Consider the following 12,714-nt stretch of genomic DNA (forward strand, 5'->3'; position numbering starts at 1 on the left):
ACAAAACAGTGGTAATGGAATCAGAGAGGGGAAGGAAAAAAAACATCCTGGATGTGTGCACCAGTCAAGGAGCATTACTGATCAGCATCTGTGTTTCCATCTCTGTGTGCCTATGTAATTTGTCTTACATATATTCCATGTTTAAGTATCTTCACATTTATATACTACAGACATTTCTAGCCACATTCTTACAACACAACTAGCTCAAGGCAACTGAAGAAGTATAATTCAGTGGCACATCACAGAAACTGCACAGTGAGTTGTGTCAAATGTGTATTTAGCAAAAGGCAAAGCTCAAGTCAACTGGCAGGGAGCAAGAATGTAAAATACATTTTATTAGCTGCAGAGAATTAATTTGAAAACAAGTACATCATTTACTTAGCATAACATGTTGGGAATTGGACTCTCTGATCTCCAGAGATCCCTTTTTACCCTACAATTCTGTGATTCTGCAAAATTTTGCCATACGTTATGGTACCTTGTTCAAAGCATAGCTGGAGAATATCAATAAGTTTGAAATAAATATTGAGTAATCATCAAATATGTGGTTCTCTCTTTATTCGAAATCCTAAGTAAAGAAATACAACTCCAATGTTCTGTGCTCTGGAGCAACGGCAGAACAATATTGTCACTGTCCACTGGTCTTACGACACTTTGGCCTTGTGTGCTTATGGCTGGAAGGCACTTGGTGCATCCCTGGGTGTGCTGCTCACAAATGAAAAAAACCTAATGCTACAGAAGTTCAAAATCCCGCTCACCTGTTTGTATGTGGTTGGACAAACTACAGCCGGCTATTCCTTTAAAGCTACCTCCTTCAGTCTGTATTTAGGACTAATTAATTACTCCTTGTTTTGATCTTAGGTAGAAAAAGCACAAGTAACACTATCCCAGAGTGCTCTTTAAAACTTTTCTGCAGTTTATTCACAAATATACAGAGCAAGGCATGTAGATTTTGCTCTCTCTATTCCAGAGTCTGTGTGAAGTAACACAGCAATTGTCTTTCTATGTTACTAAACTGCTTTTGGTTCCTCTAGTCTCCAAAAAAAAAAAAGATCTCAGTATTTTCTCCTCATTTGATTTTCAAGGGCATGGGTATTTAAATGACTGCCTTCACTGGTACGGAATAGAAACAGAATAGAAAACAGTTCACACCGCTGTAAATGAAAATTATTCTCTTGATAAAGCATCTTTTCCAAAGCCTCTGACAAAACGAAAGGGGAAAAAAAATAGAAAAAGGAAGCTGCACATGCTTGTCACCTACCAAAAAACAATGACTCCCTAAAGATAATTCAGGTACACACTTCAATATGGATATCTCACTATTACCCCAAGCTCTTTTTTTAGTGTAAGTTTCTTCAGAGAAGCTGAAGTGCATTACTGTCTCAGACAGCCAAGGATAAGATGACTGAGGGAATTCAGTTGCTCTGTTTAATTAATACAGGATTATTTCACTTTCATTTTGTGGAGCTAATAATATGACTGGTGGAATGTCAGTAAAAATTAAATCATAAACTAGTGCAGTACCAAAGGGAAAACTTACTTTAGTTATGGATTATTCCCAGCAGAAATCTCAAAAACCTTATACATATTTACACTGATAAAATACCACATGTACTTCATGGGATACTGCGAGCTCTCTACAATCCTTATAGCATGTATTTACAGAGCAGGAGTTAACATTTTGAGATTATACATTAATAAATGAGTTGCAGTTATATTGTTTCTTGAATGTTAAGCACCACATACTAAGCACAGGAACACGTTCAAGGTCAGTGTCCTATTTTAGACCTTTTCAGCAGCTGTGATATTATGATAATCATACTTAAAATATTCCTATAGAAAGAGTAAATTAGTCCTTTTCACTAGCAGGATTATTATGATAAATAACAAATCTGAAAGAGGACAAATTCAGATCTCTTATTTTTCAATGTGATAACCTGTCATCTCTTCCTGCGATGGCTTATCTGTTGAGAAATAAAATAAATCCACATTCTTCTCATAGGTGAGAAGGCCTCACCTATGTAAAAATATCTCTCTTGAAGTACTTTTCCTTTCTGTAAGAACCAAAACACTCCAATTGGCATCCCATCCTATCGCCTGTACTGCAGCGAAATGTAATATCCCATAAATCCAGAAGGGAAAGAGGAAAACAGCACCAGCAGCTATTCCTAAGCAAGATTAGGAGTTTAACTCCATCTAACTGGGGGATGAGATGTGTCCCTCAGTGGGTCTTTTCCCACTTCCCCATCAGCCTCCCACCTGACTGAAAGCTCAAGGTGCTGAACACAGAAAAGACGATGACAGAGTGTAAATATTTCCCCAGTGAAAACCCAATAGTCTTTACTGAGAGCTGACATGAATTGCTTGTTACACCGGCCCCAGGATATCACAGCTTGAAGCGAGAGCACACATACACAGAGCCACCAACCATTCTCAAACCTTCTGCGCTGTGTACTTGTGCCTGTGCATCCAGAGGAGGCTCCTACGACATCTGACTTGGAGCCTGTACACCTGCTGTACACAATGCATTATCTCCAGCTTGCCTTTTTTTTCCACCTGACTGTCCCAGCCCATCTTCCATCACTCTTCTTTCTTTCTTTTTCTCTCCCTACTCTCCCTCCACTCCCTTCTCTCTGGCATTTTTATTATTAATGTTAGTGCTATTATTACTGTCCAAGCATAAGCTGATCCACAGGGGACCCTGTGTAATTTAACCCCTCAAGCACTAAATTCCTTCACATGTGCCAAAGACACAGGTTTGTTGTTGCCTCCAGCAATATCCCAGGAAGACGAGTGATGGCGGTGTCATATCATCACACAGCGACTTAATCTGTTGCGACACCCAGGGAACAGGTAACTGAAGAGATTTACAGAACATGCTCTCTGACTGAATACAAAATGTTATCCCCTTTCCCAACAAACTCACGTCACATGCAACAAAGTGAAAAATTTTGCCCTCCTATGGCTCATCGTTTTCATGACTGCTTTATCCAATCCCACCACCCTATGAGTCACTCCACCGTACATCTTCTAGCTATACAACAATTTTTTTCACGTTTTTGTTCTCTCTCCTTTGTTCTTCTTAGGTTCTCTGATTAACAAACAGCCGGATCATGTTGAACTGCCACGTAGCATTGCTTCAGAAATCTTTTATCCATACACTAGATGACTGCAACCATCACTTACATCAGGGTTATCTTTTTGCGCTGTCTTTATGTTGTCTGACATCTAATGTATGCTTTTTAAAACAACAGATTAAAGGCGTTCCACTTTTTAAAGGAATGCTAAGTTACAGACAGTTTAGTTACAGTAACCATTGACAAGCAGGAGGGCATCTACATCAAGTACTGAGAATCAAAAATCTAATCTGCGTGTCCATCATGAACTTTCCATAACTTTTTGTTATCCACAGACGTTACAAAAACTCAGTGTAACGTAGAAGTGCACGGCTGTTCTCTCCAGGATCAGGATGAGATCCTTTATGTTCTAACATTTCACTGACCTGGGAAGCAAGAATTTGCTGCAGAATTAATCCTGAACTGCAGCAGACAAATGAGAATAATGAAAATGTCTTCAACTAACTCAGAATAACCTTACTGTGCTGGTAAGTCAGAGCTTTCACCATGGGAAATTATCATTTCTGAAATAGCTAGAAGGAACTGGTGACAAAGGCTGAGTTCACCTGCTCAACAGTAAACAAAATATCCCTCCATAAGGTGCTAGCTACTTGTATCTCTAGACACCTCCAATCTAATGCAGGTAGGGGCTTTGGTACCGAAGGCAACTGAAACCTATCCCAGTGGAAATATCTAATTTTTCCTTCTGTAAACACAGCTTCTTATGAAGTAATGTATCAGCTGACTGTCCCCTTAACATATTAAGCTTTGCATAGAGGCACATTCAGGCTCCATGTCAAAGGATTTCTCGGATGAAGAAATATGTCTATAAACCAAGTACAAGAAGGGGTTAAGCACATCTTGTGCTTTTCCCCACCATGAATATGAAGAGACGACTTATGTCGGCATGGCCATACAGCTCCCAGACAGGTCTGCAGCTCCTATAGAAAGGGGGAATTCACCACCAATTGCTCTTCTCCCAAGTCCTACAGCTCCATCCAACTGAACACCAAAGCTCTGATTTTTAGTACAATACATCAGAATCGCTAATTAAAAAAGGTGTTTGTTGTGATTATTACAATTAATTTATATATATTTTTACTGTACTATTACAATTGAGACAATATAATCCTAATGTCACCCTTCTGCAGCTGAAGCCTTCTCTTACCACCTAAGTTTCTTTCCTAGAGCAGTCTCATTCCTATTGATCAGTCAGTTAGTCCTATCCAATTACTCAATCTCCAATCAATAGATTTAGTTGTGCATAATGGTTAAGGTGTAAACATTATGCACACACTCATCCAGCTTACTTCATGTTCCTGCAGATTTGGGTTTACATTCTAAACTCCTCAGTGAGAAAAATGCAGAAATAAGGTCTTCCTATTAGCTTTTTTTTTTTTCTATCTCCAGTTCAGCCCCCATTTCAGGTGTTGCATTTCTAGAAATTAATCCATTTATGATAGAAATTTCCGTCTTTCACAGACAAAAAGGAAAAGTGAAAATTGTAATCATTTAAATGTGCTGAATAAAGCAGTAAGACTGCTGTATGATGTTCAAGCAGATCCAGTCGGTATTTTCCTGCAGAAGTACGTACTCAAGGTGTGAATTGATCCAGAAAGTACAGCCTTAAGATTTACTGTGCCTCTGACACTTCTATCACAAAGCATTTGGTTCAATTACTGTAGCGGCATGTGTGCATGACTATACCTATACATATACACAGACAAACATATTGCATCCTAGGCTTGTAGTTATCTATGTGTATTTATCCTTACTCAAAAAAGTATGCAGTTAAAAGGGAAGTTGAACCAACGTACATATGCAGGTGAACGGCTCCATCTTTCATTTAGTTCAGAGCTTCTTTATTAATTTTGTCCCCCCCAGAGCTCACAATTCTGTGCGAGAGAACTGATCTGCAGGCACACCAAGTTATCAGGATGCCACGCTTTTTGTGGTGCCTCCTTTGGGAGCTGGGCTGTACAGCCCTTTCTCAGCCGAATGCTTCACAACCGCATCCCCCCTCCCTTAATAAAACACTGCACAACAGCTTCCTCACTACTTGGTTCAGAGACTACATCCATTTTTGTGCATCTCGAAAACAGATCTGATACCAGTGCTGTAACACAATATCTCTGCTGACCAGATAACCCAGAAGAATACAGTTACAACTTATCTGAACAGAGTTCAAATAATACTCACCAATGAAACACCAGTTCCTCGGGAACTCCCTGGCTGTTACCTGCCTTGAACCAGTGTGGGGCTGTGTTCAAAACAGCTGAAGTTTGTACGCACAAGAATGGTGGCACAGAGATGCTACAATAAGAAAATCTAAAGCAGTTTCTGCCTGCAACTATCACCCACGTGGCCTTTATGAGAGAGGTGAGAATTTCTTAACTACCAGGAGGGTAACAAAGGCTTAAAAAAAGCAGAAAGTCTTGTAGAAATAAAATATACAGAAAAGGGAAAGTTGCAATACAGTTATCCTACTGACCTTTTCACTCCAAGTCCAGATTATCTGCTCCTGGGGTATTAACATAAACTGTTCCAGCCTTATTAAAGGCCGTATCTATATTCTTTAGTGCTGTTTGCATTCGGTACGCATATTTTCAGAACGCTAACGGGCTTTGTTCAATAATGAACTTGGCAGCAGAGCAGGAATCGGTTCTCTTTCAATGTTACTTTCTAAATAAATTATCTAAACCTGATTGAGTTAGATCCGTGGATCATGCTTTGGAAGATGCAACTCGGAGTTTCTGAATAAAGTGGAGCACTTAAGCAAATCAGACTGTTATTCTTCATCCACCGAGAAGCCTAAGATTTAAGATGAAAGAGCAGGGCTGCCTTTCTCTCTCCCTTGCTGTGAGGTTCCTTCATTTTCCCTGTTTCCCCAGTAGATTTACTTGTAAATCTGGCGACAGCCACATCTGAAGTCCTGAGCTCTGACTCCTGACCTCGGTTATGTTAGCCCTTCCCTGCAGAAGAACTACCCCTTGGATCACTGACTTGCTATTATTCTATGGTTAATAGACCTGACCTGTGCAATATTTTTTATCTGGCTACAGTCCTATCTCTAAATTCTCTATTTTGAATGAATACCGATTTTGTGACATGAAGTCTGCTATATAATGAAATGCAAACAATGAAAGGGCTAAATCAGTTTACAACAAATCTATTTGTCAAACAGTGTGGAGATGCTCCCAATTTAGTCCAGGCGGTTCATGCAGCTCTTGATAAGGGAGTTAAAACCAAGCCGTTCCGCCGCATGAAAATAAAAGCATCGGCAAAAGAGAAGCATTTTCTTTTGGAGAATCTTCCCTGTAACCTGTAGCTAACGATAAAAAAAATAAAATAAAATAAAGCCCCCCGGATTCTGCAGGAATTTTCTCACAGCCGGGAGCACTGTTACAGTAGGTAACAGAAAACGCATCCCCAGCGCAGTCCCCTTATGTCACATTTGCATTTCTATTCAGCTACATCGCCTGACAATGAAGCAAATGGGTCTGCCTTATCTGTACAATTCTGGACAACAGAGATTTCTGAGCCATACAAAGGAACGAGCTTAACATTCAGCACTCAACACTTCTCCGCGCACCCCCTCCCAGGCCCTGGGGGGAATGCAGGCACATAAACACCTGTCCACACCAAAAACCGGAGCTGTCACACGCTGCCGGAAAAGGAAGCGGTTAAAATCAGAAATAAATAAATAAGAACCCATCGAGACTTTTGAGACGCTCGCCCTGCCGCAAAGAGGGAAGCAGCCCCAAGCAGCCAGATATTAGGGCTTTATTTGGAGCGCACCAGCAAAGTGAAGGAGTGTCCCTGGAATGTGAAAGTAGATGATATCTCGGCGAGCAGTTGTTACCCCTGCTGTCCCTGCTAGGCTGGTATTTAATAGACAAATGAAAGCTGGAGACCTTTTTATCAGGAAAATTTCATATCACCCTACTTTTCATTAGGAAACCTTTAGCAGCTAGCCGGGCTAACTCCAACCATTTCATCTCAGTGTAAGGAAATTTCAGGCTAATTCCTTCAAAATTAATATTGTCTCATCTGCAACTTAGAAGTGACACAAAAACTGCACAAGCTGAAGCCTGCAGATCAAACTTGTGTTATGACAAGACTTAAGCCAGTTATAATACAGGTTAGGGCTTTAAGCAGCAGAGAAAAAAAACGACAATGACACCATTCTGCAGACACTCGCACATTATAAAGGCTGGCTTTCCCAGCCTACTGTAGGCAACCTGCTTTAGCTGGGGGTTGGACTTGCTGATCTCTAGAGGTCCCTTCTAAGCCCTACAATTCTGTGATTCTGTGTTATATCTGTACATGCTGTGCCTGACGTCTTGGACCTCTCTTACCAGTTCTCCATGTAACAAAATCCACTTTGTGTGCACAATGTGGAGTTCAAGAAACACCATGTTGAAGGGAGCCATCCACACCTTTATTTTCATGAGCAGAAAGAGAGTTTTAATTTAGGGCAACAAACACATAGAGCAGTGAGGGATGATGTCTTTTTGTCCTGCATCGTATATCCTAAAGCACAATATACATTTTGCATAGCATACTGAATTTTACATTGCTAGCTTATACTTTAATTGTCCTGAACTTCCAGGTAAGGTTATTCTTTGCTGTTGAACAAATGCTGAATTTCTCCCCAGAGGTGGTTGCAACGAGTACTGATTCTCTATCTTTTCCTCACTCACACAGTTTTGAAGATTTACAGGCACGAATATCATCATGTTGACATAAAATGATATTATTATTGCCAAAAACAAGGCAGTTAGCACGGAGGCAGTGAGGAATGCAGAATGCTTGCTTAGATTCAAAGGCAGTGCAAAGCTCCTAGAGCAGTCAGTTGTTTTTAATTCTACCACCGATGGCCCAAAAGCTGCTGCCTGCTGCACGATTTGGAGCGAGAGATTAGGGCATGTTCTGCCTCCTTGAGAGCGAGTGAGAGACCAGCCAACTTTTATTACCCTTAGCACTGAAAATGGCTTTATTGCTGAGGATGAATGAAACTAGCAATTGCCCTGGTATCATACCTCCTAAAGCACTACAGATCCTTCAAATGCTGTCAAGGTGACAGATCGCTTTTATCCTCGACTGTGCAAGCACATGGCTAGAGCAAACTTCATGGAAGGCGTGTGTACATGGTACAGTGCAGAACAAATATTTAGTCCTTAAATTTGCTGTGATAAAAAGGGAACCTACAATAAAATTAAATAATTGATACTAACCTATCAGCATTTAAAAACATTTTTCTAAACTATTGTTAGAAATGAGATAGCACATACTACTACGCTGCTGTAACTGCTTGTGTCTGTTAATTTATCAAAAAATAACTATTACAGATGGAAGAGAGATAAGTGGATAATTAAGAAGAAAAGTAACCATGGGAAACATTTTCCATAGATTGATTCAAGGTCTGCTTGAACCTCAAGTCAGGTCATCTAAAAGGCTTACGCAGCTACCCAAAAGAAAACAGCTTCTTTCTTCCGCCCTGTGAGGATGGAAGTTGTAGGCCACATTTTGCTGATTGCATTACCACATCTTGAAGATACTTATCAAGAAGGCTTCTACACGCCTGCCCCTTCTGGAACAGAGCAAGCAACAGAGCTGACCCAGAAGAATTAGATGAGAAATTCAACTAATTAATGAGCCCTGCAGGCGGAATATCATTTCTTCTGCTCTTTGGGGCATATGCAAGGTCAGGTTTCTTTTTCTGCATCAGGTCAGATTCGCTCATCTGTCAACATATACAGGATTTTTAAGAGGAGTAGTGGCCACACATTTACCTTACCATTATGTCATAAAATTAAATTGTCCCCACTATCAAGCCAAACAATGTAGCGTGTTCTGTCTGATGCCCACTGAAAGGGAAAAATTCTTTAGGCCAATTCAGCTTTATCAGAGTTCTTTAACATTACCTCGCTTCTCTGTGGGCAGCAGTTTGAAATAATGAAAGCAACATTTTCCATTTATGAAAACATTCTGGAATGCAACTAAAAACGTCCTGGAATGCATCTCAGCTCCCTCATCTTGCTCTGCTGTCTTTCCTATGTTTGTTTTTCTGAGCATCTCATGGCACAATTTTCTTCCATCTGCCAGGGAAGTTTCCCAAGAAGTAAACCAACTCCCAGATATGAGTAATCTGAATAGAAAATACATTCAGATAGAATTCAGAATGATTATCATCTCACCTCATCTGTTTCTTGAGCAGTATGTGCACTGTTACTATCCAATGGCCTTGCTGCTAATAAACTTGTCCCACCTTCCATCTGCTCCTCTTGCTGGCCTCCTGCCACTTCAGCCTCAGTCCTTTCCTGTCTTCAAGATGTCATTCAACTTCACTTGCTCTCCTACCCATTTGTTTCCCTTTCCAAGTGAGATCAAGCATATATCTTTCTGTGTGTCTCTCTCCAGCCTTTAGCTTCTGCTCCATCTTTTTAGTAAGTGTCTATGTTTCTGCTCCATTTATCATAGTTGGCAGTATGCACTATGCAGGTGTCAAGGAAACCAAGAGAGAGTTCACTATTCATGATACTGTCTCTTCAGCCTTCTTGTGGCTTGCCACTGAGTGTCAGGTCCTTAACATTAAGCTATATGTTGAGAAGAATGTCTATCAGTTAAAGACAAATTGCTTTAAGCCAATACAAGGACACATAAAGAAGCAAGGCTGCTTTAAAATTAGCCTTTTTCAGTCTCTTTCTAACCAGTTTGTGTATCATTTTTCCTTGTATCTCTTCATTACTTGAGTTTGTATGTCCTCCCTGGCTGAAGATAGGCACGCATACCGTTGCACAATGTTGGACGTCCCACTTACATGCAGACCTCAGTAAATGTGAATTCCTCATGCTCAACTTCATTAAGTGCTTTCATGTCATCTCAGACTTGTGTTTCACTAAATGTAATCCTGCTCAGAGAGAGAGATGCCTTGTGCTCAAATAGGAGAGGAGCTACAACCAAATCCAAAATGCCCTGCTGCCTTCCTACAGACTAAAAAAGAACGTCCATCCCCTGCATGGGCTGGGCCAGTGAAGGAGCCTCAGCATCGCCTGAAGCCCAAGCGCAATCAAGACCCATTGTTTTTAAATTCAACACTCAATTCCGCAAACATACAAGCCGCACTCATATCCTGGAAAACTGGTTTAATTCACTGTCGCACCCACAGATAAACTTCCCCATAGGTACAATGCTTAAACACAATAAAGGCAATTGAAAGCAGCTGCGGCATTACGTTCTCAATTGCAGCTATTGCTCTAGAATCGTAAACAGAAAGCCTTGTGATGTTCGTTGTTGAGTTGTGCTTCGTGTTTGTTTTTTTCTTCTTTTTACATCTTTGAAGATATTCTTTCCAATGGCATTTTGAATAATGTGAAATGTCCCTTCACTGTTAACAGCAGAATAGCTAGACTAACACCATCATCATCAGAGCCTTGTTTAGCAAAGACATACACTGACTAGAAGATAATTCCCAAAAAGCACATACAAAAAGCGTTTTCAAGCCATGCCGGGTTTTCAGGCCACACTCTTAAGGAATGTGGCGAATTTAGGGGCAGAATCAATCAGAGAAGCATCTGGGGATTATTGTAGATTCTGGATCACCTCATGTTTTTTGTTACACTAGCACTTATTGAAAAACATGATGTAGCTTGAATCATTTTTCAAAAAGCTAAGCATGAAAGTTTCCAGATTATTTCTTTTACTCACGATATACAGGCAAGCCTGACAGTGTCTACTGCTCAAACTCAACATGGACATGATTCAATTTTTCTTTGAAAGAAGCAAGGATAGAAATCCATCACAATCCTTTCTAACACTGCCATCCAGACCACCTTCCTGTTTTCACCCATTGTTAGCGTGGCACCCATATGACGGGCAGAATTTGTCTTACAGCAAATTGGACAAGCAAGTCTCCAGTTTCTGCCCTTGTTAAGTGTAAGCTAATAAACATCTTACACATTTTTTTTTCTAACCCATACTATGCATTATTAAAACAAGCTTGTAAAATAGCTCTGTGATTGGCAAAGCTCTGTCCTATAACTTTTTGCATCGTTCCATGTTATTTCTGTGGAAGTGCAAAAGACTGTTCACAAATATAACTGAAACTAAGGATCTACCACAAAAAAAATCACTTTATCACCTTGCAAAACTTCTCAGGAAAGTAAAGTTTCCTATTTCTCCAACACAGTTAATGCTATGCAAATGCAATCTGAAATTTAAATATGAACATTTAGATAAATCTTTTCCTGGAATTTTCCTGCAAAAAGCTAGAAGGTAATAAGATATATTTTAACCCTCCGAGGAACAATGTGTCTCCATATTATTCAGCAAAAGCTACACAAAAACTTCACTTAAGATGCAGAATATACACTAGCTTCCCATATTGCAACGTATTTTCTGTCACAATTGCACTACCTGGTAAGAATCTAGCTACTGAGGAACATCAGCACAGAGCGGGTCAAGGTTAGGGCTGCAAAGCAGCATTGGTGCAGAATGGCAACATGTTGGGAACAGGTGACACAACCCGAAGGGCAGCATGTGTGGCATGCTATGACACACAGCAGGTTACAGCAATATAAGGAAAGGTGCCTCTCCTACCCTGACAGACAAGGACAGCACAAGACAATGACCTGTCCAATGGTCTCTACTCTTATTTTATTCCTCTCACTGTGGGAAGTTCACTCAGCCCCTTTACAGGTGTGCTCCTTCTGTGCTGGCCCACACTGCGTCTGGCACTATCATGAAGAACAAATAAATGCAAGCGCAGAAGTCTGGCAGATCCAACTGCATGGAGCTAACAAGCATTTCCCTTGTCGCACACCCTCCCTTTAACAAAGGCTAACCGCTGTCTTTGGCAAAATGTTCTGCAGGAACCGGTGCCATCACACACAATGGGGCAGATCCACACCCCATTGACCACAACTACATATTTGTTTGTGTTGTCTCTCTGGTTCGACAAGTCTGTGTGATGGCACTTGTCAAAGCTGCTTCGACTAAGCCGTTCTGCATTTGTCTGGCTGGATTTGGACTTCCCGGATCCCTGACTGAATACAAAGTGATTTGAAAAAGCAGTGTTTGGCAACAAGCACAGTGGGGAGCGCAGTGTGTGTTGGTATACAAGAGCACAGTGTGTTCTTCATAACATTGCTGGGGGAGCGTGCTGCAGGAATCTCCGCGCTGTTGAGATCAAAATGGTCTCCTTTGTTGTCAGCTGTTTAATAGCAGCTGTTTAATGTAATTCCAAATGATCTGCATGAATGAAGTTGTCATTCTTGCAGTTCACTTTAATGTAGTTTAGGAAAAATAAAATAAAATAATGCCCCACAGCTTAGCTGGGTTGTTTTTCTGTTGTTCTTTAGAAAAGTTGCACTCTTTTACTAGCCTAGCAAATAATATGTGTGTGATTTCCAGAAATAAAACCTGTACTTCAGAGAGGGAGGAAAAAAAATAAGGCGAAGAATCAAATATTCCAACTTCTTTCCTTATGGATACTTTAGAATTGGTGATTAAAAATATCTTCAGTCCTTAAAAGTTACACATAAAGAAATTAACTTGTCAGCAAATAGGTGAGCAAAAGGAGTATCTATTTCTATAT

At 40.4% G+C, this 12,714-nt stretch overlaps 1 protein-coding gene across 8 annotated transcripts in view; it reads right to left on the bottom strand.

Annotated features, from left to right (window-relative positions):
- Positions 1–12,714, bottom strand: part of ESRRG (estrogen related receptor gamma) — a 382,468-nt gene that overhangs the window by 157,378 nt on the left and 212,376 nt on the right. The gene's annotated exons all lie outside the window — the stretch shown is intronic.

This window comes from Centrocercus urophasianus, unplaced genomic scaffold (assembly GCF_019232065.1).
Source record: "Centrocercus urophasianus isolate 14NV4802_14NV808 unplaced genomic scaffold, USGS_Curo_1.0 seq_10, whole genome shotgun sequence".
Taxonomy (NCBI): Eukaryota; Metazoa; Chordata; class Aves; order Galliformes; family Phasianidae; genus Centrocercus; species Centrocercus urophasianus.